Source organism: Hirundo rustica, chromosome 12, assembly GCF_015227805.2.
Source record: "Hirundo rustica isolate bHirRus1 chromosome 12, bHirRus1.pri.v3, whole genome shotgun sequence".
NCBI lineage: Eukaryota > Metazoa > Chordata > Aves > Passeriformes > Hirundinidae > Hirundo > Hirundo rustica.
In genome coordinates this window covers 7,230,534-7,257,803 of record NC_053461.1, presented here as the reverse complement: position 1 = coordinate 7,257,803, position 27,270 = coordinate 7,230,534, and the positions used below count along the sequence as shown (strand labels likewise).

Here is a 27,270-nt window from a genome sequence, read left to right as displayed (position 1 = left end):
CTAAAAGCCATGCCCACAAAGAGAAGATGCCTGCGAGGCTGGGCTGCCATTGCTCTCCCCTCCTTGCCACAAGTTTAAAGCTCAGAAAACACAACGATGCTCCCAGGGTCACCCAAGCTGGAAGAAAAGTCATTAGGCTCTAACAACAACAACAAACCGAGGAAGAAGCATTGATTAGCCTGAGCTTCCCAGTAAAGCTTAAGTAAACCTGGCTCACTTCCACAGCCTAAGCACAGCTATGACAGAGAAGCATCTCAGCAGCCTCCTCCAAAGGGTTCTGCCTCGACCAGAGCGAGAACCTGCAATATCTGACACAGCTAAACCTGAGCCCACCACTGAAATCAGCCTCTCAACAGCCTAAGACAGGCCCAAGAATACAAAACCTGTGTTATGCTAGCATTCTACCCTCTTTTTGGCTTACACACAGAATCTGTCACCTCCCATGTAGATGAGAGGAAATATTTGTCGACACTCAGAACAAATCTTAGACCAACTGACAGAGTGGCCTGACAAGAGCTTTGAAGAGCGACCTTGTGAGGGTGCCACAATCTCTGGGAGCTGTGGATGGGCAGCAAAGGAATCCCCCCTTCATTCCATGGGCATTTAAACCCCATAAAAACTGCCAGTTCTCAAAACAAAATTTGTGTCAACTGCCTTCCAGCATTATTCTGTTTACCGAACATAATACAGTGACACTGGGAGGGAGATTCAAATCCTCTGCGTTTCCAGCACAGGGATCCCCTTCCCTGTGTTCTGGGAGGGAATGTTACTTTCCTCCTGCAGTCTCATAGCACTGGTCCTGATGGAGATTAGAAATTAACTCAAAATCATTTAAACTCAAATTATAGGACTGTACAGTTTAAAGGTGTCGCATCAGTTCATGTCAAACTGCAGATTTCAGACAACCTGACTTCGAAGGATGCCTGGAAATAGGGGTGAAACTTTGCACAAGTAGATGGGTTACGTGGACTCATCCCTCTTCCGCATCAAAACTATTCTCCCAGAAAAAAACCAGTTTGGAATCAGAATTTTGGTTCAATACCTTCTTCAGATATCACTGATGCCGAATACTACCACAACGTTCTGGGAGTTGTTTTTCCTTCTTATTTGCCAAGCTTCTGTACAGGAAACCACTTATCTCCCATTTGAAAAGAATATCCCAAGCAGGATGCGTTCGAAGGAGCATCCTTTGCCATGAAATTGTGCATGACTGTGCCATGGATGTGAACCTCAAGCACTGCTTTTACACAGCCAGGTCACAGCATGACCTTGGACTGCACGCTAAAATAGCAACCCACCATTGTTCCCTTCAAACTGCTCAACTGTTCCAGTCATATTTCAGATTAAGGAGTAATAGCAGAGAATTCAATTATGCATATGGACTATTATTATTATTAAGGAAATGTGTGCTCCTTTGAGAACTTAAAGCTTTCATTCTTCAATATATGGACTTTTCCTACATACCTGGGTCTCCTGACTGTACATCTCATCAGTCTGACACAGTAACTCCCATTGCAGCCTTTTTGTCAAATGGTTCTGAATAGAAGCCTGGATCAGCCTTATTTATTACTCTAATAAAGGCAAATTATTAACATAAAGAGAAACAACAGTGGGACAAGGTTCGATCACTCTCAACAATTCAAACAGGAGAACAGAATTTTAACAAACTATGAAAAAGGGACTTTTGATATCTCAGCAAAAATCCAACTCTGATACACATTTCCTAGTAATTAATCACCTGCAGCAATTGCCTCCTGTTGAGGAGAGGGTTTTCCTGATATAATGAGATAAAAGGCTATGTTTAGCTTAGTGGGCAAAGCAATCTGACCTATTAAGCTTTGTAAAGCCGTGGGTATCTCTGCCCTGCTGATCATCCTGCCTGAGGAACGTGCACACACAGGGGGCTCCCAGGGCAGCCTGGAGCCACATCCCAGGAATCTTGGGGTCACCTTAGAGCCACCTCTTCCAGAGGGTATCCCCAACAATCCAGAGTCTCATCTTTGGAATCTTGGGGCCACCCCAGAGCCACGTTCTCAGAAGATTGTCCCCACAGCCCAGAGCCCCATCCTTGAAATCTTGGAGTCACCTTGGAGCCACCTGCTCCAGAGGGTGTCCCCACAGCCCAGAGCCCCATCCTTGGAATCTTGGGGCCACCTCAGAGCCATCTCCTCCAGAGGATTTCCCCACAGTCCTGATCCTCATACCAGGAATCTTGGGGTCACCCCAGAGCCACCTCCTCGGTATACTGTCCCCAGAGCCCAGCTCCAGGGGCTCACCTCGCTGCAGGGCCACAAAACCCCGCAGCTCTGGGGGAAGGAGGAACTGGAGCTCAGCCATCACACAAACCCACTGGGAACCCTTGGATGTTCTTCCCTGTGCCACAACCCCCATCTCAACAAACCGGTCGCTTTGTGCTGCTGATGTCACCCGGGCTGGCACCGCCACCCCGCTCGCTGTGGGAACTCAGACCGGTCCCACAGCCTTGGAAGGGTTCACTGGTGTTGTCTGGAACGTTCTGGTGCAGCCCAGAATGTTGCACACCAGTCCTGTTCATTCCCTGCATGGCAGCATTTGACAGAATGGCTCCACTTCAGCCAAAACAAACAAAAAACCCCAAGTGAGTTTCAGTAAGCCAGTCCTTTCAATCCCACTGGAAGATCTGGGAATAGCTGCCACAAAAGCCAGTCCTAGGGCTTGAGCAACTGTAGAGTCAAACCTAATCTGAAATTACCACAATGGCTGTTTGTGGTTTTAGATATAAATATTCTCCTATAAGAACTCAGGATTCGTATTCACAATTATATCTAGATTTGAAATAAACATTCAAGTTCTTCAGCAAAGAATGAGCTTTACAATAAGAAAGCTTCAAGAATTATTGCTATAGAAGATTTACTTAGAGATGTAACATATAATTTGCACAAAAATTCTCATTCATATTATTCAATATTAAACTAAATACAAGACCCAAATGTTATTGTAATAAATATAGTCAGTATAGAAATAAAAATACACTCTAAATGAAAATTAGGTGGGTGTCAGGCTTGGCTTCCAGACTGAGCCATGTCCTGAAGATCCATCAGCTGTTTCTTAGCCCCAGATGCAACATTATGACACAATAGTTATGAAAATTTTGCCAAAATATCAGAACTTTCTGAAGCAACTGAGCTTAGGACTTGCCAATACATTATTGTAGATTAAAAGAGTCTGTCCAGTGCAGAAGAATGAACACGTGAACAAAAATGTTATTGGACAAAAAACCCTCACCAATATCTAGCCTAGAATAATATCACATCCAAACAAAATTGACACATTTTATAGTATTTCCCTTAGCTAAACAACCCTCCAAGCTGTCCATTATTTTAAAATTGTCCTTTGCCAACAACACTGATGTGCTGCAGATTCCTCACTAAGAGGTAAGGTTCCGTTCCTTCAGGGAGAGTTAAAAAAAAAACAAAACAAAACAAACTCATTTTGTTTGGTCAGAAATGTGTCAAGAGAGGATTTAGGGGCAAACAATGCATGGTAGTACCTCTTCTATCCCTCATGAAGGAGTCAGGAAATACAAGAACCAGAAGACCGAGAAGAAGGAGCCCGAAGCAGCCATTACTTCATAGAATCACAGAATATCCTGGAAGGGACCCACAAGGAGCATTGAGCCCAACTTCCAGCCGTGGCTGGGTCACAGCCAGGTTCAACCTACCAGAGAGCACAGCCTGGGAGGTTTGAATGATGTCCTGATTGCATTTGGAGTGATTTATTGACTGCATTTTTACCTCCCTTTCTCCAGAGCCAGAATTGTTCTTTTCTGCACCAGCAACAATTTGTTTTAGGCACCGAGAACAGGACGTGGCATTGTGCAGGGGAAATAAAAGTCTGATTATTTATTTCACCCTGGGTCATTTGTCAGCTCACATCCAAAATCCAGCCAAATTCCCCTCCACAGGGTTACAGGGACCACCGGGAAGTGCTGCAGGACCAGCAGGCGAATTCCAGAGCCCGGAACTCAAGGCCTCATCCAGAACTTCTCCATCTGGACGAGCAACATCATCACCCCTCTTTTCCATGGCTAACTCACAGCCTTGATCTCTTAGCAAGGTTTTTGCTCCAAATAAATCTTTTGGATGCCTTAATGACCAGTAATAAACCAGCAGATTACAGTGATAAAATCCCAACAGCCTGCTCCTGTCTGGGGCTGGCAGAAACCAGCCCTCCTCCTTGCCCTCACCTGATCAACCACATGCATCCCAATCTCCATAAACAGAAATAATGGGTGAAAATAATTTTAAAAAAAAGAAAAAAAAAAAGTAATTTACTAGCAAATAAATACAAACGCCTCCCTGGGAGGTTGAGAAAATAGATCTGCGAAGTTTGCTTAAATCACTCCAAAAAAGGGAAGATAAGAGGGGAGAGTTTGAAGCACTGGTAAAGCAGAAAAAGGCCAGGAGAGCATAAATTTTTTCTCCTCTTTAATGTGTTATAAGGTGGTTTATGTATGGGCTGATAATTTAAGACTATTAAAAATTCATCTGCCATTTCAGCTCAGTAATTTTGAAAGTGTCCAGCATCAGCAGATAAGCACAAATTCTACTTTAATCCACATTTCTTCTTAGAATTCCCATATTTAGGAGGATTCCTTAATTCCTTTATACAAATACCTTTTTTTTTTTTAACACAGCCCTGCCCTACAAAGATCAGCTTCATACCTCTGTTACATATCTTGGAGCTTTGCTCTCTAAGTCAGACATTCCAGTCTCTAAAAACATACAGCTTTTCTTTTCAAAAGCCCAAGGAAAAAGATCATCAGTAATGCAAATACTTGTGTACATATATAACATATACAAGGAAATTTCTAACCTTGAAGGGAATTGTGTAGTAAGACCCGTATTTCTTGAACACTGTGTCAGTGCTCAAAGATGTTACTTGACCTTGAGGATAAAAATAAATTGTGCAGTCCTGCATCGTGTCCTCGGCTTAGTTCACTAAAGACATCCAAATGTTCTGTGCTTACATACCATAAAACAGTTAAACACAGATATTCCATATTAATTATATTTAATGCTCCTAACTTCGATTTGTGGAGAGGAAAATTGGGTTTCCCGGGAGCTGCTGCAGCTTCCAAACATCCTGTAATTCACAAGCACCAGAGATGCTCGCAGTGTTATATTTAGATAAAGTAGTGATGAGAACCCTCAGCACATTATTCGCAAAATTAAATCCCACTGAGGTTTTTTTCTTCTTGCCATTTCATTAATTCCAGCTCAGGAGCAACAGTGGAAGATCATAATACGTCTAAGAGATAAAATAATAAAATGTATCACGAAACATCATGCAGAATTCTGTTTTCTACTTTTAAAATAATGGAGTCTTTGGTAAGTCCTGTGCCTGGGAGAGAAGACTCACAGAGAAGCTTCCTCAGACTGCTGAGACGTCTGATTTTCACTAATTCTCTAAGGAAACACAGAGCCAGGTACAGCACCTTCACTTCCCAGAGGCAACTTCACCCACTGGGAAGGAAACTTAGTGTGCATTCCCTGGCCTGCCTTGGAAAAAATTCACAGGGACTGGACACGGTGCTGAACATGGCCACAGCTCCCTGTTAATTAACAGAGGCATAGAGCCCTCCAGGTGTCCAAAGAAATTGGTCCCAAGAGAAAAAGGTGTCCCTTGGTTGTCACTAAGACCCTTTTATAGCTAAACAAGCATCCTGTTCATGCACAAAACCCCAAAGCACTGATCCCACAGTATATCTGTAGCCAGCCCCTCATTAATGTCACCTGAAGTCGTGCCACTGACACCAGCAGAGCCCTCCCCAGAGTCCAGAAGAGTTTCATTCCAACAAATTAAAAAAAAAAAAAAAAAAGATCATTTGTTAGCAGGGGAATTTAAAAGAACCATTTCCTCTGTCTATCCTCTAAAATAGTTGGGAAAGCAACTTTAGGATGCCACGTCTTCCACCCTACATGACCAAAAAAATTGACAAAATAGAACTTTATTTTACAGAATTTGCTTTTTCTCAGTCTAAACTAAGTTAAATATAATTATGCAGAAATCAAGTCGATCACATTATTAAGAACACAAGTTAATTTCTCTTGAGGATATAATTTTGATGGGTATAAAAGGGGGTTCTTCTAAACCTGCTGCGGAAATAAACTCAGTGAATGCCCTGGAAGGAAGGATGGCCAGGGTTTATAAAGGACCACCTAAAATCCTTCAATATGGTATTTAAGGAATCCACTGGACAAGCATGAATTATGCAAATCTGAGATACAACAGCATTAAAGAATCTACACCAGGATATTTAATTTATACAAGTTTTGGATCCTGTGTTTCCTGGAAGGCAAAAATAATAAATGCTGAAATCACTGTCTGTAAAGAACAAGATTGTGTCACTTGTAAGAAAATCTGTCTTCTTTTCTCCTTGTTTATGAGAAAACCTAAACACATGGTTTATTTGGGCACCGTGAATAGGGAAAGTGATTGCACTGGTGTTCCAGCAGTGAAAGACTCTGGGTGTGTTTGCAGAATCAGCATGAGAGCAGCAAGGCAGGGATTTCAATCTCTAGGAAGGGAATGTTTAACCACTACACGGCAATGAACATTATTCTGGCACATTTTTCTAGCCCTTACAGAACCAATCCAAGTAATTATTTTTAAACATTGTTTCTGACTTGTGGATCCAGCAAGAGGAACTAAAAAATTTGCTGCTGGACACAGCAAAACCAGCATTCAGTTAAGTTAAAGTAATTCAGTTTTACAAAGATTCAGTGATAACCCTAAAGAGCTCTGGATTTTATTTTTTTTTTTTAAGGGGTTGAAACCTCAAGGTTTCTAACGAACTAAGGAATTTAATTTTCAAACCAACTGCGCATCTTTTATAAACATGGCACCTAATGTAATCAGGCATCAATTTTAGTTTATACTGAGCAAATAGTGTGATATTGAGCACTTCTCTGGAGATAATGGAACGGTGGGATTCAGATCCTTAATCCCTTCCTCTCCCCGCATCCTTCAGCTGTAAATAACCGATCCCACATTTACAGGCTCTAATATGATCCCTGCCGAGATCTCGCTCAGGTCTCCTACACACGCCTTACATAAAACGCTGCCTCTCCATCACCACACAATCAGCTCAAGTCCACAAATGTATATTTAGCTGGAAAAGAATGAGAGTTAGCACAGCTTATGTTCGGTTATATCATCCTGGAAAATCCCGGAGGGAAGAGCTGAGCAATTGGTCTGTGCTGAGCTCCACACTGCCCCAATTCTGTGATCAGTCCTCAAGCCAGACACTTCAAAACCAAGTTTGGGAGCCCTGCAGGTTTCTCCTCACCTCCGCACTGACCCCTCTGGTGGCACTGCCTGGCACCAAGGTCGGGGCCAGCACCTTCAATTCCCAGCCCATCTCCACTCCTCCTACTTCAAGATACTTTCTGGGAATGCCACCCGGAATAAAGTGCTTCCTCTCCATCCAGCTGAACGATTAACTGAGGCTCTTCTGGGCTCTAAACTTGCATAACAAGTGGGAATTTTTCCAGGAGGAGGGGTTCACTCTGCCCAGCAGTTGGGGTGGGGGGAGAGGGGCTGCTTGTTCTGCCATTGTCCCCACTCAGGTACCACAGACACTTTGTGGCTGCAGCAAACTCAGCCAAAGCCACAAACAATCCCCTGATGACAGAAGAGATTTCAAATAGAGGGCGACCATGCTGCAACAGGATTAGCTCAGGGCTAGGAAGATCCAGGCTTAATTTCAACATCCATCTCAGATTCTCCCTGTAACCTTGACCAAGTGATTTAATTTCATCGTGTCCGCTTCCTAAATATATCCACGATAGATCATCTCCCAAATGTGCAGCGAGGACAAACAGAAGATTGCTAAATACTCAGATAAACTCTCAGTACGGAAGGCTTTCCACAGGCAGATACAATCCACTGGGTAAATACAAAATAAATATTAAGTAGCCAAATCGCTGGGGAATTTATTGCACTCTATTACATTACAGCAAAAAATTCAGAGGAGTAAATTCAATATTCCATGTTTTACTGAGCATAATACAGAGCTGGGGAGGACTACAGACTTTTTCCACTGAGTTCTTAAAAATATTGAGGTTTTTTTTTTTATTATTTTCATGGAAAAAATTATTTTCATTAGAAAATCCTCAAAACTGTTCAGGGCACATTTCTCCCAGTTTTTAACCGACACACACTCTGGTCAAATCTCAGAACATCGACTTATCCAGCATAAAAGTCAACACAAACCTGAGGTCTGAAGGAATCCCAGCCCCAGATCTCCTGGCTGATCTCAGGAAGCAGCTCTTCTTTTTCTGGCTTGCCTTCCATGTCCCATATTCTTTGCTCCTCATGTCAAAATTACCCCTATTGATTTAATTGCATTTCCAGATCTCTTCAGATATAAAACTGAACTCGTGTCTCCTCACCTTTCAACTGCGTTATCCTACAAGAAAACCCAACAGTCCAGAATACACTCACCCCCCTTTTTGTGTAACATGGATATAAAGCTTCTGTGCACTGAACAACACCTGGAGCAGCTCCTCCAAGCCCCACATACAGAATGATTTAGGTTGGAAAAGACCTTTTCGAGTAGCACTTCCGGAATGCCACAAAATCCTCCAGTATTAGGGGTTTTTTTCACTAACAGTGCCTTTTTCTGTCTTCTGTGAGCTCCTAGTGACAGGCACTCTCTGAAGAGTTTGTTTTATCCATCTGCCCGATGTTTAAACCCGAAAAACAGCAGCAATGCTGCCAGCCCTGCTCTTCAAACTTCCTTTGCTTATCCATGAACCCTGGCAGGGAGACCTCTCCCTCTGCACCTCCAGAACCATTCCCCGTTTGCTCCACAGATCCCGAACCCCAGTGCAACGCCTGCGTCTCTGCCCCAGGGCTCCCTGGCCTATCTGGAGGAGCTGCCCACAACCAAGAACTGGTGGCCTCCCTACCAGCAAGGTCCAACAGGATAAAGGGGGAAAAATATCAGGGCTGCTGCTGCAGGCACAGCACCAAGAAGTCAGAGCCACCAAGCAGAGGCACAGCCTGCACAGGGGCACCAACTTACACTAGCAGGGCCACAGCTGGAAAACCTCTGCTCCAAAACCATTAAATCCTCCAGAAAAATGGGTGGGACACATCTATTAAACATTCTGGCACAGAAGCTCCGTGGAAAAGGCTGAAATGGCATTGCCCAGACTGCTGGTGTCACTGTATTTCTCCTTGGAATTTGAATTGGCAGCCTAAGGAACATGGCCTTTTATTTATTAGGATGAATTGTCCAAACGTAACATCACACGATCCTGGCTGCAGGAGTCTGCTTAAAGCAGAAATAGACAGAAGCAGAGAATCTTAATGCCAGTCACTTGCTTCAAAGGAATGCCAAAACGTTCAAGAAACAACTGGACGCGGTACTCAGAGCCACAGTCAGGCTGACAAGGTGGCGTTCAAAGTTTGGACTCTGTGATCTTGGAGGTCTTTTCCAACCTCAATGACCCCGTGGTTCTAAACAGGAAGCAAAAAACAATGTAAAAGTTTCCAGAATTATTTCAGTGCAGACCTCAGCAGGAAGATCCAGACTGAGTGCTTAGCTGGCATGGCTGGAAATTTAAAAGAAACTAAGAGATGGGAAAGAAAATGCTCCTCCTCCTGCTGCTCCCTGCACTTTCCCAATGTGGCAGCATGTCCTATTCCTCAAAAGCTCCTTCCACTGTCTCTTGTTCACCTCTGTAAAACAGAGTTGTGTGTTACACAACTCAAAGAACACTGCCACCCTTCCTGTTCCACAAAAGCAGGCATTACTGCTACAGGTGTGTTTTGCTTGGAATGTGTTCATTTGCTTTTTTCCATTGTGATCCATCCTTTCTCATTCTGGGTGTCCTCACTGCATGCACAGATGGTATCCAAGGGAATATCAACTGTGGAATAAGTAAATGAAATTTTTCCTTTTTTTTTTTTTTTTTTTTCCTTTTTCTTTTTCCCCTGCTTAATCTGCACTTGTCTGGTTTTGTCAGTTCTGCCTGGTAAAGGGCACCAAATTCCTGCCCTTATAAGAGAGATGTGAGTGGTTCTTGCCAGGTGGCTGGCAAAAAAAACTGATAAGGGCCCTATTAGCCAAAATTCTCACGGGTATAGGTGTATTACCAAAGCCACAAAGAGAAACAGAAACAACAAATATATATATATAAATATATATATATATCCTTTGATTAGGATTTGGGTTTTTTGTTACTTTGATGGCAGTTTTGCTTCCCTTCCCTATCCCAAAAATACCTGGGTTTTCATGCCTGCCTCGCTTCCAGCCCCTGTTTCCCTAATGAAGCACCCCGGGTGTGCAGAGGGGGTTTGGAAGCCTCAAAGCCCCTCTCTGCTAAGCCCCATCCAAAGCTCAGCCCTACGCTGCCAAAGCTCCTGACGTCAGGTGGAATTAGGTCAGCACAAAAGCACCACTGAGGAGGAATCACATCCTGCATCTCATTTCTCTCCTCGAAGCAGCAACCAAATCCAAATCAGGGCATTATTTTTCGTCTCCCATCCCGGATGGCTGCGGCAATTTGGATTTTCTTCTCCTTAGCTGAGCAAGTGTGAGGGAGGAGGAGGAGGAGGAGAAGGTACTAATCTCTTTAGAAAGCAGCACTTGACGCCCAGTGTGTAGGTGATAATGAACACTTCTAGGGAGCTGACATAATACTGAGCATTTACGGGAGGGAAACTTTGCTGTGAGAGGAGCCAAGGCCCACTGAAGAGATTAATTCATGATTTCTCTTCTCTCACACCGTAAAAAAAAAAAAAAAAAAAAAGCCCCAACACAATTAAAGCGATTCTATAACTGTCCAAACATCCACAACCAGAAATGACAGTGGTACCTCAGCCCGCTCAGGTGCCTGGAAAAGAAGATACAGCTCACCTTAATGAATTCTCCAGAAAGAATGAAAATGTCACCTATTAGATTAAAACCAGAGGGAAAGAATGCACATTTTTTTCCATGCAGAAAAAAAAATAAAAATAAATAAATAAATAAATAAAAACCCACCACAACAACTCAATTAAGTGTGGCACGTAGCAAATAGACAGGAAGCAAATTCAAAATGAATCATAAGATGAACGTTCCCCAGCTCCCCACACACCTCCCCCCAACATAATTAAGCTAAAACTGCCCTTACAGAGGGAAAGAAAGATGCAGTAGCTTTATTTACATATAAACAATTATTCAGCTGTAAACAGAACTCACACACACGGGAGTTAATGGAGAAATCATCAACACAGCTATCGACTACACTTAGATCTCCTCTTCAGGTGCCAGGTAGCAATTACAGACTCCTTCACCTTGGGAATTCTTAAATATTCCCCTCTTTATCTGGACTCACCCGTGCCACTCCTATTTCAAATACACTAAACACTGTCCCAGGTTGGAGTTTGGGGATTTTAGCCTCTATCAAAGCATATTTGCACAAAGTGTTTCTGAGCCTCAGTACAAAACTAAAAATTAACCAGGCACATGTAACTTTATAGAGCCTACCATAAAATGCCACCAAAGGCATGAAGATACCACCTGAACCATGGCCTCTTTGGAAATCCACAAATGTTTGCTGGAGAATTGGACACGTCTCGCCACAGCAAATCTCAGTTTACCCACTGAAAACCCCGACGCAAGGCTTGTTTTGAGGCAAAACTTCCACCTACTCCTGCATATTTTCCTGTCCAAATACTGCTTTTGCCCCAGACGCTGGCCTCCGTTCCCTACTCCCAACTTGAAGATCTAAGTTTTTATTGTAACAGCTGTGTTATTTGGCACGTGAAGAACGAGGTTAAGATGTAAATGATGACCTTATCTTTGCGAGATGAATTAGGCCTAGACACAGAAGTGCCGAAGGTAATTATCACATCAGATGAGGCCCGGCCATAGTCACAGAGTTAACCTCTGCACAGCTCTGCCGTGTGGAGCTCAGTGTTTGCTCCTTCTCTGGAGTCTCCATATACACAGGTTTCTCATTCAGAGGTGACAAACAAACCTTGTGAGCCCAATTAATGTCTCTGTGAGAGCCACACTCCTCCCCTATCCAAGAGCAATCTCACAATGGAAAAACTGTTAATTTTTGTTTCATTTAATCTTTCTTCTTGGATGCAGATTCTACAGGTTCTTTTCTACTCTCTTTGACAGTGTAATATTTCAGTTTGGAAGTTAAGCATCTCTTAGAGGCAGAATGGAGCACACCCAAGCAGATGCAGGAGATGCCTCCTGCCAGAGACCTGTGCCACATCCTTCTCTTCCTCAGTGCAGCCTCTCCCTGCTCCCCATGTGGGACTGGAGCTTGTCTTCACCTCAGAGACATTAATTTCAGAGACCTGGATTTACAGAAATTTCCTTTCTGTCTTCCTGAAGCTCGGCTTTTGCTTTGTTTCTGCTTTTTTTCGTTCCCCAGCCAGCTCACCGCAGGGTTAACTGCAGCAAAGTGATGCTCAAGGAGAAGGGAATAGGATTCTTGTTCTGCTTTTGTCAACAAATATTCCTTCAAGGATCTCAATTTCAACTACTACTCCATTGGGCCATTATCACTGCCCAAGCAAAGCATGCTGCTATCCCATCAGCTCCAGGAAAAAGAAAATCCCAACTGGAAGCCAATTGGTGCAACAGCTCAGATGCAAATTTAAATTCACAAAGACACGCAGCTTTTGATTTTGCTTTCTGCAATAATGAGTCCTCTTTAAAAAAAAAAAAATTTAAAAAAACCCACAGGATGGGATAAATTATGAGGAGTTAAAGCTTTTCCTTTCAAGACAAATGTAGCTGAAAGTGCATTAACCATAGAACATGCATTGGATTTTAATCCCAATGCTAAAATCGCTTGTGATCTTATGGAATGTCTGCTGTCCCTGGGAAGGATTGAGCACAACTGCTGCACTAAGGAACTTCAACAGAATCAGCTCCATCTTGGTTTTTAAAGAATGAAACTCTTCTCTAAGTGCTTTTCCTTCATCGTCAGAGCTTTAGGTGTTGGATTGGCTGCTTCCACCATGGGCCCTTTGAAGACCCAGCAGGACCTGGATCAGCTCAAAGCGGGAGCAGGAGCCAGAGCAGGGCAGGACTGGGCCCATGGAGCTCAAACCAAAAAAAGGCCAAGCCCCAGTTTTCCATCAGCTGAAGATGTGATGCAGCAACCACGTGTCTCAGCCCCACCAAACCTCACAAAGGTCGATCGTCCCCTTCCACAAGAAGGTAATTATGCCATGGATGGTGATCCCTCACTGACCACAAAGGCTCTCTGATCTCAAGTTACTAAACTCAATCAAAGTGTCCCAGTGGAGAACATCTATATGTCGTGTGCACATTCGCTTTGCAAAATCAAACATAAATCACTTCTGCTCAGGAAACTCCACGGTGTGCACGCAAAGAGAATTTTCTGTATCCCTCAGAAGTTACAGCCTCTTTTTGCAGTTGCTTCTCACAGCTTTTCACTAATATTTCCCACAACAGAAAACAGAATATGCATAAGCATAGTCACAACTGCAAAGTTAATCTTTAATGGATTTATGTGCTCCCAGTTATTAATATGTCCCTCTCAGCACCTTCTGTACCATGTATTCATAACGACCATATGGATGAGTTAAAAACAAACAAACAAACAAACCCAAACCAAAACAGGTTGGCTGCAAACTGCAGAGTGGTTTTCATCAGGGCTATGAAAATGGTAAAAAAAATCCCCTAAATTCCATTCTAAAAATCCCATTTTAAAATCGTCACATTAATCAGTGACAGTGAAGCCATCTCCCAAAGGCCATTTTGATTAAAATCAAAGCAGTTAAACTGTCACAGAGATTTTGGGGAGCAGCTGGGAGGACTGGAGGAGTTGTGGCTGCTTTTCTGAGAGCAGCTTCTGAAGATACTCTCTCCCAGAGGTACCTGGAGAGCCCAGTTCCACTGCCCTGGAATGAGGCTCGTTGCTCTGGGCAGCTCATCCTGACAGGTGACATCAAGAATTTGACATCAGGACCCCACAGATTGGTTCATTGTGAGATTTGTGACACATTTTGGGTGCATCTTGCACCCAGGCACTGTAAGATTTATGTGAATGCTGCTTCATTTTGCCACTGAACAGATTGAAGGCAAAGGACTTGCAGGTGACAGGAGGGACTTAAGAGCAGAGAGCAGGAAAAAAAAGGATGAGTTTCTAAAGCTTCTCCTGCATTTGAGCTGGTCAAAGTTAAACTGCTCTTAATGCATTAAAGAATATTATATTTTGTGTACACGTATTGTAAAAGAGCAGACTGAGTAGCAGCCTGCACAAATTCCCAGACACTGGAATTAATCTGTCATCTTGCAAGGTCACTATCACCAGGGAGCAGCTCTGGCAAAATGAAGGGTGATGGAAAGGCAGAGTGAGTAACTAAATCAATGACTCAATATTGCTCTCTAGGAAATGATATTTTGGGTTGGATGATACTCTGCTGTGAGATCTCTTCAGTAGGGAACAAGGTCAGGAATAATAACCAGGAGCAAACAAACACAGAGATCTGGCATTGGAGATGGAAAAAATTCACTAAAAATGTTTTTCCTACATCACTCACTAATTATTACTCATAATTAAAATTTATAAATATTTGATCATGCCACATCCCTCTGAGTCCTCAATCTTTCCCAGTACGCATCTTCCATTCTAAAAATATTTTCTGTTTTACCATTCGGCCGACAGTTGAATCCTTCCTCTAATCCTTTCCAGGTATAAAATTAAAATGAAAAGGAAAAATGCAATTTCTACAAAGCCCCAAAGAGCCCTTCTGAAATGTGCTGTGCTGACACGTGGATTTCCAAAACACATTAGGACGTTTTTGACCTTTTGCACTTTTGGATCAGATGCAGTAAAGATATCAGGCATTTTGCAATAAGAGCTCTCCCCAGAAGAGAGTTTGCACAAAGAATTGCTTCTAGGAAAATTTCCTTCTATTTCAGAATATGAGTGAAAGGACTACTTTAGAAAAAGGTAAAAATCACAAAAATGAAATTTTAGCAATCGATTAGAAGGAGCTGTGAAATCCCGGATGGCAGAATTAGTCCAGATACATAAATGATATTATGGCGAAAAATGACTTGTCCATCAAAATTCACACAGCCAGACAGCTCCAGCACCAAACAATTTCCAGTCTAATGTACAGCATCACTTTATAATTTCATTTACCAAACAATTAAAGGTAGAAAATTAGCAGAATAATCCCAGGGAATGTACTCAAGACATGGAAAGGATCATTAAGGTCTCATGGCAGAGTCATTTTTCTTCATTTTAAGTTACTTTGGTTCCCTGTCCTCAATTTGAAGGGGAATTAACAGGTGATGTTTAATGAAGTTCTATAAATACTGTGCATTACATTGCCTTAGAACTCCATGGGACTGGCATTGTAAAATTTCTGGCAAGAATTCCTCGGACTTATTACGGCTTTATTAGGAGAAAACCTTTCCTTTACAGCAATCCAGGACTTGTGTGGGAATAACTCATTTACTGGTGGTAAAGCTGAGCACAAAGTTGCTCCTCAATGACCAGTCCCTGCTTTCCACACAGCAAACCTTAATCCCTGCCCACCCAAATTCTGCAGAGTTCAGACTTCCTTTCATCCAGGTAGAAACGACCCCTCAGAACACAGGAGCACACCAAGAATGTGTCAGGCATTCTCACAGGGCAGAGAGGACAGATCCATTCCACTCCCTCTTTGTTCACCTTTCAATATTTTGTCAGCACACAGATCTCCCCAAACACGTCCCAAATGGAAGGGTGCTGTGAAAAGAACTGGAACAGAAGTACAAAAGGAAATACTTCTAACAAGATTTCTGCACGGACTTGGAATCCCATCTGCTCCCACAACAAGTGAATATTCATCACTGACTGGTCAAAGTGGGCAAGTGTAACATCACAGGACTCTTGCCTGGGTTATGTTACAGCTGCAGCCTATAAACAAAGAGGGAAAATAAAATAAAATAAAATAAAATAAAAGCAAACACACTGCAGAGCAGTGAAACAAAACCTTTAAACTATTCACAACTTACATGAAAAATATGATTCAGATTGTACTTTTGTACATGACTTCTTCCTGCATTGAGAAATATGGATATTTTTTCTCATTAATCAACAAGGAACCAAGCCCAGTGTAACAGAAGTTTCATTAAATTCACTGCTCATTCAAAGCTGCAATAAACTTTTTTCATTTTGATGGTATATGAGCAGAAGTGCATTTTGTTTCTGTACTTTAGAAATACTCATATAAATAATGTCACAGTATTTCATTTGCTCGTAACACTCAATTTTACACGCTACAGAACAAACTGGCAGAGACTTCAAGCCAGTAGCCACAGCCATGAAAATGACACGACTGTTACCCAGTGCAAAAGTTTTAATTTTATTTTTTTTAATCCCATTTTATATAACATCTGACTCCTCTCTTTGGAAAGTGGCCTTCTCTGGTAGTATTTCAGAGCTCTGACGACAGACCTGTGTTCTCCCTTCCTTCTCCATCCTTCCCAGCCAATGACAAACAACTCCAAACCCCATCTGGGAGCAGATCCTTCTGCCTCAATGTGTGAGAAAATAAGCAGAGCTTCTCTCCTGCCTTGCTGCAGTTTTAATTTCATTTGAGCTGGTTTGGCTGATATTCTCTTCAGGTTCTGCAAACATCTGTGACTTAAAGCCAAGTGTGGCTTCGGGTACTGCCCACAGGATTTCCTCCATTTCCCACCATTCCTGAGATCCTGCCTTGTTTTTTCCCTGCTGTATTTTTAAAGCATGTTCTTCCCAAAGAGCTCCCAATGACAGTCTCCTGCTCAAGTGTTATGGATTTTCATTTAAATTGCTGGGTGGAGGAGGGATATAAATTCCTATTTTCCCATCCATTTCATGTGAAGCCTCATCCAAGATGATGTGAGTGCCCCCAAAATAGCAGCTCAAAATGAATCATTCCAACCAGATTCCAGCTCCTAGCAGACAAGAACTGAGCCACCATCACAAGAACTTAAAATGTCTTATAATGAGAGAGTGTTTTGTGAGCACAACAAACCTTTTGTAAGCAAAGTGAAAAATAAAAATCTAAATCACGTGCTTTTTAAATTTGCAGTGTGAAGATTATCTGTTTTACTCAAATTTGGCCACAGAAATAAAAAGTCTTGTCACCTACAAAATTTATGGAAAAATAAATAACACCATCACAAGGGCCAAGGTTTCTGCAGCAAAATCAGAGGATTCAAATGAGCCTCCACATGGGAAACAACTGAAGCTTTTCACAGGTTTAAATCTTGCTGTACCTTGGGGCTGCTGCTGAACTCCAGCAGTGCACGTATGAACAGGCAAACCAGTCCCTCTGTATATTCATACACACGCACCTGCAAAAAAATCCAGTGCTTTAAACCCCTTTCTATATTTAATGATGATTTGGATGGGTTTCTGTTTCTGCTATTTTTCTTTCAGGAGCCGATTCCAGTAAAATTATTTTTTCAGGTTCTCCTTTTTTAAAATTTTGCTCTTTACCCATCCATACCTTACCAAAATTAATTTAAACACCATGAAGACAAGATAGAAAATTCTCTGACCCTTAGTAATGTTGTGTTTGAACATTTGCAGTCTCCTCCTTTAGCTTCTGCAATCCCAGTTTGTTATCCTTTGCTCTAAAACATTAAACAGTTGGGCTGCGTCTGTAATTTGATTGCCTCCAGTTGTTTTTTCCTTCTTCTTTTCCTTTCTTTCTTTCTTTCCATCAGAGGACCCTGCCCTGGGCTGTTGAGCTGGAGCACTCACCCTTTGTTCTGACAAGACCTCATTGGCTGCCCATTCACCAGATTTCCCAAAAACCATCACCTGGTCTGATCTGTTCACACAAAGCAACCCCACCACCCTGCATAATCCACTAACCAACAACTCTCCACAATTCCCTGGATCATCCCTGCAAAGGACCCACTCCTGGTGCTTCCAAGCTTTGCTTCAGATGCCACTTCTGATCCAGAAGGTCTGGAGCTGGATATGGAAAAAGAAGTTCCTTTGTTAAACTCTCACCATAAAGAAAGAACCTGCTGCTAGCTCTCCTCAGAAACTGTACATTGCTAATTTTCAAAAATGCTACTTGATGGGATTTAGGAAAAATTAAAAGAGGCTTATGAGAAAATGAGGATTCAGCTGCTCCCTGAGTCCCACATGCTCCATGGCCATGTCATTCCTCCAGGAATCCCACTGAGGGGAGAAATGCCTGCATGCCAAAAAGAAAACAGCTTGGTTGGGATTGGGCACTGATTTAATTTCCACTTGGGTGCTGTTCCTCCAGCACCACTGACAGAAATATGCACAGGTGAGAACCACCTACTCCAGCAGGACTGGGCACTCTGGGGACCTGTGGGATGATGGGGAAAGGAAGGATCCCTCAGCAGTGAGGTTTGGGAAAAAAAACCAAACCAACTAACCAACCACAACAGAAACCTGCCCAAAACAAAACCCCAAAGGAGACAACCAAACAAACAGAGAGGCCATCAGCCAGAGCAGCCCGGAAGTGACAGAAGTACCTGGGAAAAGTGGTCACAGGGACACCCACTGGGGTCATCCTTACAGCTTTTCCAGCAGTGCCAGGGATCATTTTATGACCAGGCTTTTAGGGCTCTTCTGTCTAACACAAATTTCTAAAAATTAACCTGGACTCATCTCCCTCCAAGCTTGAATTTCTATCCGGGGGCTTGGTAAGGTTTGCAAGTGTAAAGCTTTAAATGCCAATAAAGATTATAGGAAATGATTCTTCTCTCTCTCCCTCAGCATTCCCCCTGGGCAGTGCTTTCCCAGCAGAATCAGCTGGATCATTTCATCCCAGACAGTGGCAGCAGCTTCACCTCCGACGCCACTTCAGCTCCGTGCAGAGCTCGCAGCAGCTGCTCCAGCAGAGCTCAGCACAAAGAAACAAAACCCTTCCTTCCCTCTCCTCCTACAGTGTTTAAGCCACACATCTGCAGTTACCAAGTCCTCTTTTTGAGGCTGGAAATTTACATTTGCCTTCATATACACACATGCTCCTTTTGTCACACTCTGATAAACTCAGTTTTTATCCTCATCCCAGAGGATGCTGGTGGAGAGAAGAAACTACCTGCTACAGAGGAGAAGCTGGGCAGCTGCTCCTGCCATAAAAAGTGTGGGTTTTTTAAACTGAGTCCATAAAACTGCATTTAATGGACAAAAACAACATCCATGTTTGTATTTCTGAAGCCAGGAGCTCATGTAATTTACACTCTCTTCTTTTTGGGTCTGGGCAGAAGAATTCACAGCACATCATTCCCACATTTTATAGTGAGTGGCAAACCTTTGCTAAATGTTGTCCTTTATAAAGAGACAATTAAAATTATAACCAATTCTAAAACAGGGGTGTAAAATTGCTGCAAATAAGATCTAGAAAATGTTCACCAAATTCAGACTACAAAGTTATGAGCTCTGCTATACTCCCGCCCAGTTCAGGTAGGTCATGATCCCAGCCTTGGCATTTCCAGTGCTCTTACACTTTAAGGAAAGGAGGGAAAATAAACACAACCACAAATCCCAAATAAACTCTACAAAACCCAGCCTTCCACCACATTCTCTCACACCAGATTTAGCATCAGTTCAGGTCAGTGCTGGTACCAGAAGTGGCACTAAATTATCTGGGCCAAAAGAAGCTGGAAGCAGGAATTTTCATATCTATCAGATAATCAAGTTTTGCAGGACAAGCGATGATGATGTGTAAAAATTCCATAGCAGCTAATCAAAGACAAAACTTGAGGAAGCAGCAAAAAGCTCGTAATGAAGAAATATATTCCACCACAGGTGGCAGGAAATTGTAGCTACTGATAACAAGTGTTATAGGGCTCTGGCAAAGAAAGAAAATCAGCATGAAGGCAAAGTAGTGATAGCACCAATAAAAAAAAGCCTCAGAGCACTCTCCAGAAATCTATCGTGAGAATCAAGAGAGAAGTAATGAATTTGCATTTTCTGTAAGACCTTGCATTTAAACATATTCTTAAATACTGTGTGAGTTTCAGGAGCTGGCTGCAGACTGTGTGTTACTTGAGTACATAAAAAGCAAAGCATCACTCCACTGAGCACTGAAGCACCAACATCTGCAGAGAGAGATTATGGGGAAATCTAAAATGAGATTCGGGAACAAGTCGCTCAATCCATCCGAATGGCGCAAGTAAATGATGGAGAAGCCAAAGAGTTCAAAACCTGTGCCTTGGAATATGGGACAAAGCAGGAGCCTGAAATCAGGGCCAAGCCTGGAGCTGGCCAGGGTGGTGGTGGTAGGTCCCATCCTGGAGCGGTCACAAACTCCTCTGCAGCTGCTTTTGAAGAGAACTCCAGCTCAGGGAAAACCAGTGAATTGCAGAGCCCTGCAAAAGCAGGCCAGTATCAAATACCCATCCAGGAGAGGTATTAATATCCCTGGATTGGATGAATTCTCCAGGGGGAAAAAAGGATTGCAAGGGGAAATGATTGGCTCGGCAAACTGGAAGCAAACAGAGAATTTGCCTGCCTGTCCTGCTCTAAGAGAGCACAATTCTTGAAGTCAAGGGAATTCTGACAGCCATGACCAAAAGCAAACAAAACATAGACCCTAAGCTACTGAGCAGGATCTGAGCTCAGGATGCATTCTAATAAGGACCAGGTGAAAAAGGAACTTGTGTTCTGTCGAAAAGGAGCTCAGGCTGATCTCAGCAAGGAGCCACACTTGCAGAGTAAACTGGAAAAAAGAGGAAAGAACACCAAAGTCAAGGAGAGACTTCCCAGCAACCAGGAAAGCAATAAAATCAGCTGCGGGGAGGAAAAAAAATCCCCTATCCAGACTCTCCAGTTCAGTTTCTCCCTTAAAAAGGGAAATTTAACACGGAAATGCGGGAGAGAGTGCGAGAATCAGCAAAGAAGGTTCAGGTGGGGTCACATAAGGAAAAAGTCACTTTTCCATGGGATCAAAGACTTAAACTAGGCAAAAAGGAAGCGCTTCTCTCTGCCTTTCAGGGCTGAATTTGTACAAGTAGAATGGTCTGAGTGTCAAGCAAGGCTTGGCACGTATCCTTTGAAGCAGAGTGTGAATAAAGACGAATGTTAGCACACTCCTTTGTGAGATTTGGTTTCTACATATTAGCATTTGAATTATACAGAGCCCTCTGTGTGTCACATTAGGAAAAATTCCCATTTCTATGCTCTGCATTAGGAGAAACCTGCAGAAATCTGGGCTCCAGAAAGAGCCAGAAGCCAGTAAAAATCCAAGAACACACCTACAAACTCTGTACCATCACAGAGCCCACCAAGGAAAACCCTAAAGCAGCAACACACAAATCCACTAAATAAGCAGGAAAAAAAAATCCCCAACATGCAAAACTAAAATATATTTTAAAAAACCCTATAATAAAATTAAAATTAAAAAAATACTCCCTTTATTACTATAAGCTGTTATCTTTTGAGTTATACTCCATATTTCCAAAGATTTTTAAATCAGAAAAGTGTATCAAAAGTAGTAAGAAAGAAAGAAAAAAATAATGGCAACAGTAATTAGTAATAGGGTATTACAATGTGATTATTTTTTTTTAAATCCCTATTTTATCCCATTAAGATTCCATTAAATTTTCTTGCTCTTGTGTTTCCACATTGTATTTTAATCTATTTTTCAGGAGTCTAATGGGATATTTAGGCACTAGAACACGTGGAGAAGTTTGCATAACCATGCTGGACATCCTCACAGGGCCACAGTTCCCATCACCTTTAAAACAGGGATAAAATTCCATATTCTTCTGATGCACTTCAAGATCTAGTGATGAGAACCCCATGCAAGAACTCCTGTCATCTGTTACCCTCTCACTGAGTCTGGTTATGTTGGAATATTACCCTTCTTGACCTCTGAAAATGAGATAAAATTGAAATGAAGCAGTAATTGTATGATTATAAAATGTCACTAACATCAGAAAGTAGGAAAAGACTATTTAATTAAAGGAAGTTTGCTCTTCAAAGGAGAAAGAGTTCAGATTCATTCACAGATATTTATATATTTAATTTAGTTGTGCGAAGAGAATATGAACGTACAGGTTTTTGTAGGTGCGGATCTGCTGTGCTTCTGCACAACCCCTCTGAAGGAACATCATCACATTCACAAGTGCCAGGAAATGGAAAAGGCTCTTCTTCCCTTTCAAATGCAGGGGACAAAAGTAGCACAGAAATAAATGGATGGATGGATGGACGGATGGATGGATGGATGGATGGATGGATGGATGGATCTGTCTCTGACATTGGTGCCTGAAGTTTGAGCTTCCCCGTTTCTCAGATTCTGTGCTGCCCAGGGTGCAGTTCTGAGCTCACATTCAGGGTCACTCAGCTCTCTGCACACAGCAGGGACACAAAACAAATCCTTTTCCTGCTGCACACCAAGGACAACTTTCAGCCCAAAAGCACAAACAAGGGTGGCTGGAGGGAGGAACAAGGATGGGACCTCACAACCTGGAGCTGGAATTGGACAATTAAACCCCAAAACGCAAATGGACTAAAACAGATCAAAGTGTGAGACCTCGTGACTGTTTGTCCATTTTGTGACCATTTTGGGTCCATCTTGGGTGTAGCCCTGGCCAGGCTCTTGTCCTGCCCAAGGCGGACCTAAAGGCTTTTCAATACATATCTACTTTATTCTCCAGCTCTGTCCAGTCTCTGTTCCAGTACAGCCTGCCCAAGGCATCAACATCACCCTGCAAACCAGATTTTGCTGACATCTCTCATTGTTTGGGATGAGCTGATGGATAGTTTGTGCCGGGAATTGCAGAGAAGTGAGACTTGGAGCCCCGTTCTCTGCCGTTTGCCTCCAGAGGAGGGGGCAGAAGTGACAAAAGCTGTTTGCCAAAGGTTCTCTCGCTGCTGGAAAAGCCCAAAGTTCCAGTGACTTCCCAGTGACCTGCATTTACAGGCCAGGAGGGGAAAGCAGGTGCAGCTACACAAGATAAACCCATTCTCCAGCTTTCCATCCCCAGCTCCAGCTGGCATTTCAGTGCTGAGCAGCACGGAAATAACAGCACAGCCCAAAATAGCTCCTTAATAACTCCAATAAATCACGGGGATGACAAAACAAAACCAAGAAGGACTTCACATGGGAACATCTTCAGGAAAGGACAACACCTGCAGCTGCCTCTGAGAAAAAATAATCCTTGGGGGCTCCTGGGCTCAGCAGACACCTTCCCAGAGCATTCCCAGAGCATTCCCACAGCAGTGGAATCTCCTGGCTCTTGTCTAAAGCTCCTGCCAAGCTCCGAGCACAGCAGGTGCTTTGTGTTCATCAGTGCAAGCAGCAACACCTTCCATGTCTGCAGCCTCAGCTCTGGTTGGGAGGGAAGTTAAGCAGAGGACTCCAGGGATTCAGCCCATTTTATCCTGGAATGGGATGGGAGAGGCTGAAGGCTATAGGAGAGTTTGGGTTTGGGGGTTACCATTTTTTATCTCTACGAGCTCACAGAATCATGTGGTTTTGCCTGGCAGCTAGCCTTCCACAACAGGAATTGAAACTATTATACTGAGAAATAGAGAAAATTACAGTATTCCAAACTCCGCTTATTTCTCTGGAAGAAGGGGGGGGGGAATTTAAAAAAAAAAAAAAAAAAACACACACACCTCAGGAGGCTTTTCTTTTTTTAATATAATAGCTGAATGACTAAGAAAGTTCCCTCTCTAGTAAGTCTGTCTTTGCTTTTCAGTCTCTTACAGACATTTAAATGTCTGACAAATAGATTATAGACTACTTGTTTTAAGAGTTTGGGGGGAAAATGAAGCTCAAATCTGTAGTACTTTGAAAGACAAGCACAATATTTGGTCTGCATAGCTTGTTGCACTTATTAAAACCTTCATTAAAGCACCAGTGACAAACTGCTGCTGTCAGGGAGGAGTGATGCTGAGCACTCTGAAATACTTGATGGTACAATTGCCCACACAGTCATTATGACCATGTTTTCAATTCTGCTCAATACTGAAAAAAAAAAATATATATAGACACCTACCAGAACATTTTGATGTAAGTTGGGTTAGTTTTAGCTAAAAGAGCCCATCAGTCATTTACATGGAGGTGAGAACTACAAGTACACTCATCACCTGAGTGGAACTCCATCTGGAAATTACCAAAACGAGCAAACCTTTGAGTAATTCCTCTCCACATTTACATTACATACTATTTTGAATGCATTAGAGCTGTGCAAGTGCCACTTTGTACAATGTAACTATTTTTATAAACCTCCTAACACAACAGTTGTTGTTTCAGGTTTTTCAATATACAATATAGAAAAATTAATCTAAAACAAGCCTGTGCAGAATTCTGCATAGCAGCTATACAGAACTCAGAGCTCTAATCTACAGAGAGCTCCCTTCATTACTCACAGAAAACCAGCAAAGCCTTTTAATCTGAGTTATTCATTTCTTTGTGCTTCTCCTATCGAGCTTTAAATCTGTTCCACACACACCATAGGAGAGGGAGAGTTCTGTGAACAGACACTCAAAGCAACAGGATGCTCTTGTTACCTTTCTGTTTCCCATGCTTACTTGTTGAAAAAAGAGTGTGATTCTCTCTCTTCCCCAATAACTTGCAAACTTATCTCAATATTTTTGGAATATTTTTATTGTTGTCATAAAGTAAATTAGCTCAGACATCTCCTTGCAGTCATAAAAATCAATACTAAGCTTATACTTCACTCTACAAAACTGTTTCACTGTTAATACTTACTAATTTTTATTTTTTGGTTCTACAATTTCATAAGCCCAAAACTTACTAGGAAGTGAGTGCTATTTTCCCTTTTTTCTCTAATGGTTTGAGTATTATACCTCATTTTCCCTCCTTGGTTAATGAACCTTCAGCAACAAGAGAGGTAACAAATGAAAACAGAGACTCTACAGGCATTGTATCACCACTTGCAAGTTACTAGAATCACTTGCTATTCAAGAGAAAATTCAGAATAAATACCAGCTCGTTCCTTCCACTCACAAAATAATGGAATTTTTATACAATCAGTGGCAGTTGGGCAATGCCATTTTAACAAGATTATGAAGTTCAGCCAGCCCAGCCTGCCTGGCTTTCAGTGCAGTTATAACTAAAGAAAAGCTTGAGATAATGTGGTGCTGCTCCATACCTAATAGCACTGGCTGGAGTCCTGCTCATCTAAATGGAACATTTATAAATGTATGGCTTCCAAAATTTAATAATTAAACCCCACCACCACCTGGTTACAGCAATTAATGTCTCATCACCACTAAGGCAGAGCATTTTCACACAAGTGAAAAAGGATATATAAGATTCACACCACATCAAACACAATGACAAACGTATCAGCACTCTACCTGGATCTAATAATTTTATTAAGTTGAGCTTATAAAATACAGCTCATGGTATAGATCAAAAAAATAATTAAGCCACGCGCTATTACTGCTGGAGCCTTCATTTCTGCATCCCCACACTTGCATTACAGACTGTAACTGATGCTTTACATGAGAAATTCTAGTTTGTGAGTAAAATTGAGGGTTTGCCTTATGAAAAACAAATTTATAATTGTGGAAAAAAAATACCTAAATTGTCTAAATCAAGTACAGAGGAAGCATTATTTGGTCCAAAATCCCAGGGTCTCTGGGAGAATGTAGAATTCTGCCGGAGGTACCTGTTTGCAGAGGTGCCAACTCCTCCTGCACCACCTCCATGCTGGGATTCAGCATCTCCTTACACGACCCACCAGCAGTGCACTCCAAAACAGGTTTGTTACCTTCCCTGATCCCACATTTCACATAACACAATGAAAAGAGACAGCAGACTCATCATCCTAATCGAGGGGGGTGTCTCCTTAAACCATGTAAAACCGTCAGTGTGCGGAGAAAAAAACCTCTGGTAGTAGTGTGGTAAAGTGGATAGAGAGCTTCTGTGTCCTTGGCTGGCCAAGGTAGAATTCAAGATTGTCTTTACCAATAAAAGTGAATTCCTCAAGAATTTTCCAGAATTTATATGAGGTTACAACAGTAGATTTTTTTTTTTTTTTAACAACTTACAGTTGTCTTGTAAAAAGGAGCGGGTGCTTCATAAACAGGGTTCTGAGTCACATAACCAGCTGGGTCTTCTCGTGTTGGCTAATCAATCTTGATTTCAAAACTGGAAGAAAAAAAGAAGATAATTAGACTTGACAAACCCCAGAGAATTAAGCAAATTAATAGAACAAACAAGGATTGATCTAAAGGATACCCCACAGGAGAAACAGATCCAAGAGCAAACATCCAGTGTCATAAATAGTTAGGGACATTTTGCAGTAAAATAAAGTGATTAAAAAGTTCCAACTCTGTGACCAAAGATGTGAATTAAAAACTCAAAAACACAGGCCTCCAGTACCAGTGATATCTCTTCTTAGCTATTTATCAGAGCTGCAGCCCTCTGGCCTCTCATATTTGTAAATAAATGTGATTTTTAATCTAGTTTTTAGAAACTGAAAACTCCGTGTGCATTGTGTCTGAGAGGGAAAGGTCAGCAGAGAGGGCAGCAGCAGAGGGGGAAACATTCCCCTGGTTTTCCTTGCATGACATAAGAACTTGGAAGGGAATAATTGAGAGGTCTTAAGGTCACCAGAGCGATATCATGGTGAGTAAGTGGCATTCTGGCTGGTTTCACGAGAGATGCTCGGGAGGGTGCAGGGAATGACAGGCAGCAGGAAGCGGTGCAGGTGTTCCACGTGGGAGTATATCCCCACAACACCGCAAGGACAGACAAAAAGAAATCCATTTCTCATGTTTTGGTGTCAGAAGGGAACTGCTGTGCTCCAGCACGGTGCCATTTGTGACCCAAGGCACAGAGTTACGTTCGGCTCCTCTCGCGCCAAACCACAGCATATGGCAGAGCCGGAGGGGAAGGTCCTGGGAGAGCAAACATCCTCTTCTGCCTTGTAACTTCCAGCTAATGATCAATTCATTACACCCCTCAGTAAATCATGTCTGGATTCAGCTTGCTAAGACTGGATTGTTTAAGGCCTTTGAACACCATGTGAAAACATCTTTCATTATAAATGAGGATTTCCCTGCAGACACCAGTAAGACCACATCTACTTCACCTTGGATTAGCATAAAGGAATGAGCTTTCCCATGCTCCTGCCACCATGTGTCAGCTCTGCCAGGTTTTGCACATCACGGGCTTTATTCATTCTCCACTTTGTGCCCAAATGAACATTTAAACTATTCAAACTCATTTAAGTTCCGTATTGCTGGCATTTGTAGGACTTGTTTCAGGTATAGCCACATCCCTTAA

General features: G+C 42.3%; 1 protein-coding gene across 4 annotated transcripts in view; it reads right to left on the bottom strand.

The window, feature by feature from the left end:
• ATP2B2 (ATPase plasma membrane Ca2+ transporting 2) overlaps window positions 1–27,270 on the bottom strand; it is a 393,065-nt gene that overhangs the window by 222,434 nt on the left and 143,361 nt on the right. For all 4 annotated transcript variants that reach the window (XM_040076442.2, XM_058422233.1, XM_058422234.1 and 1 more), the window contains exon 3: window positions 26,031–26,130. The gene's annotated coding sequence lies outside the window, so the exon portion shown is untranslated. The remainder of the gene's footprint in view (window positions 1–26,030; window positions 26,131–27,270) is intronic.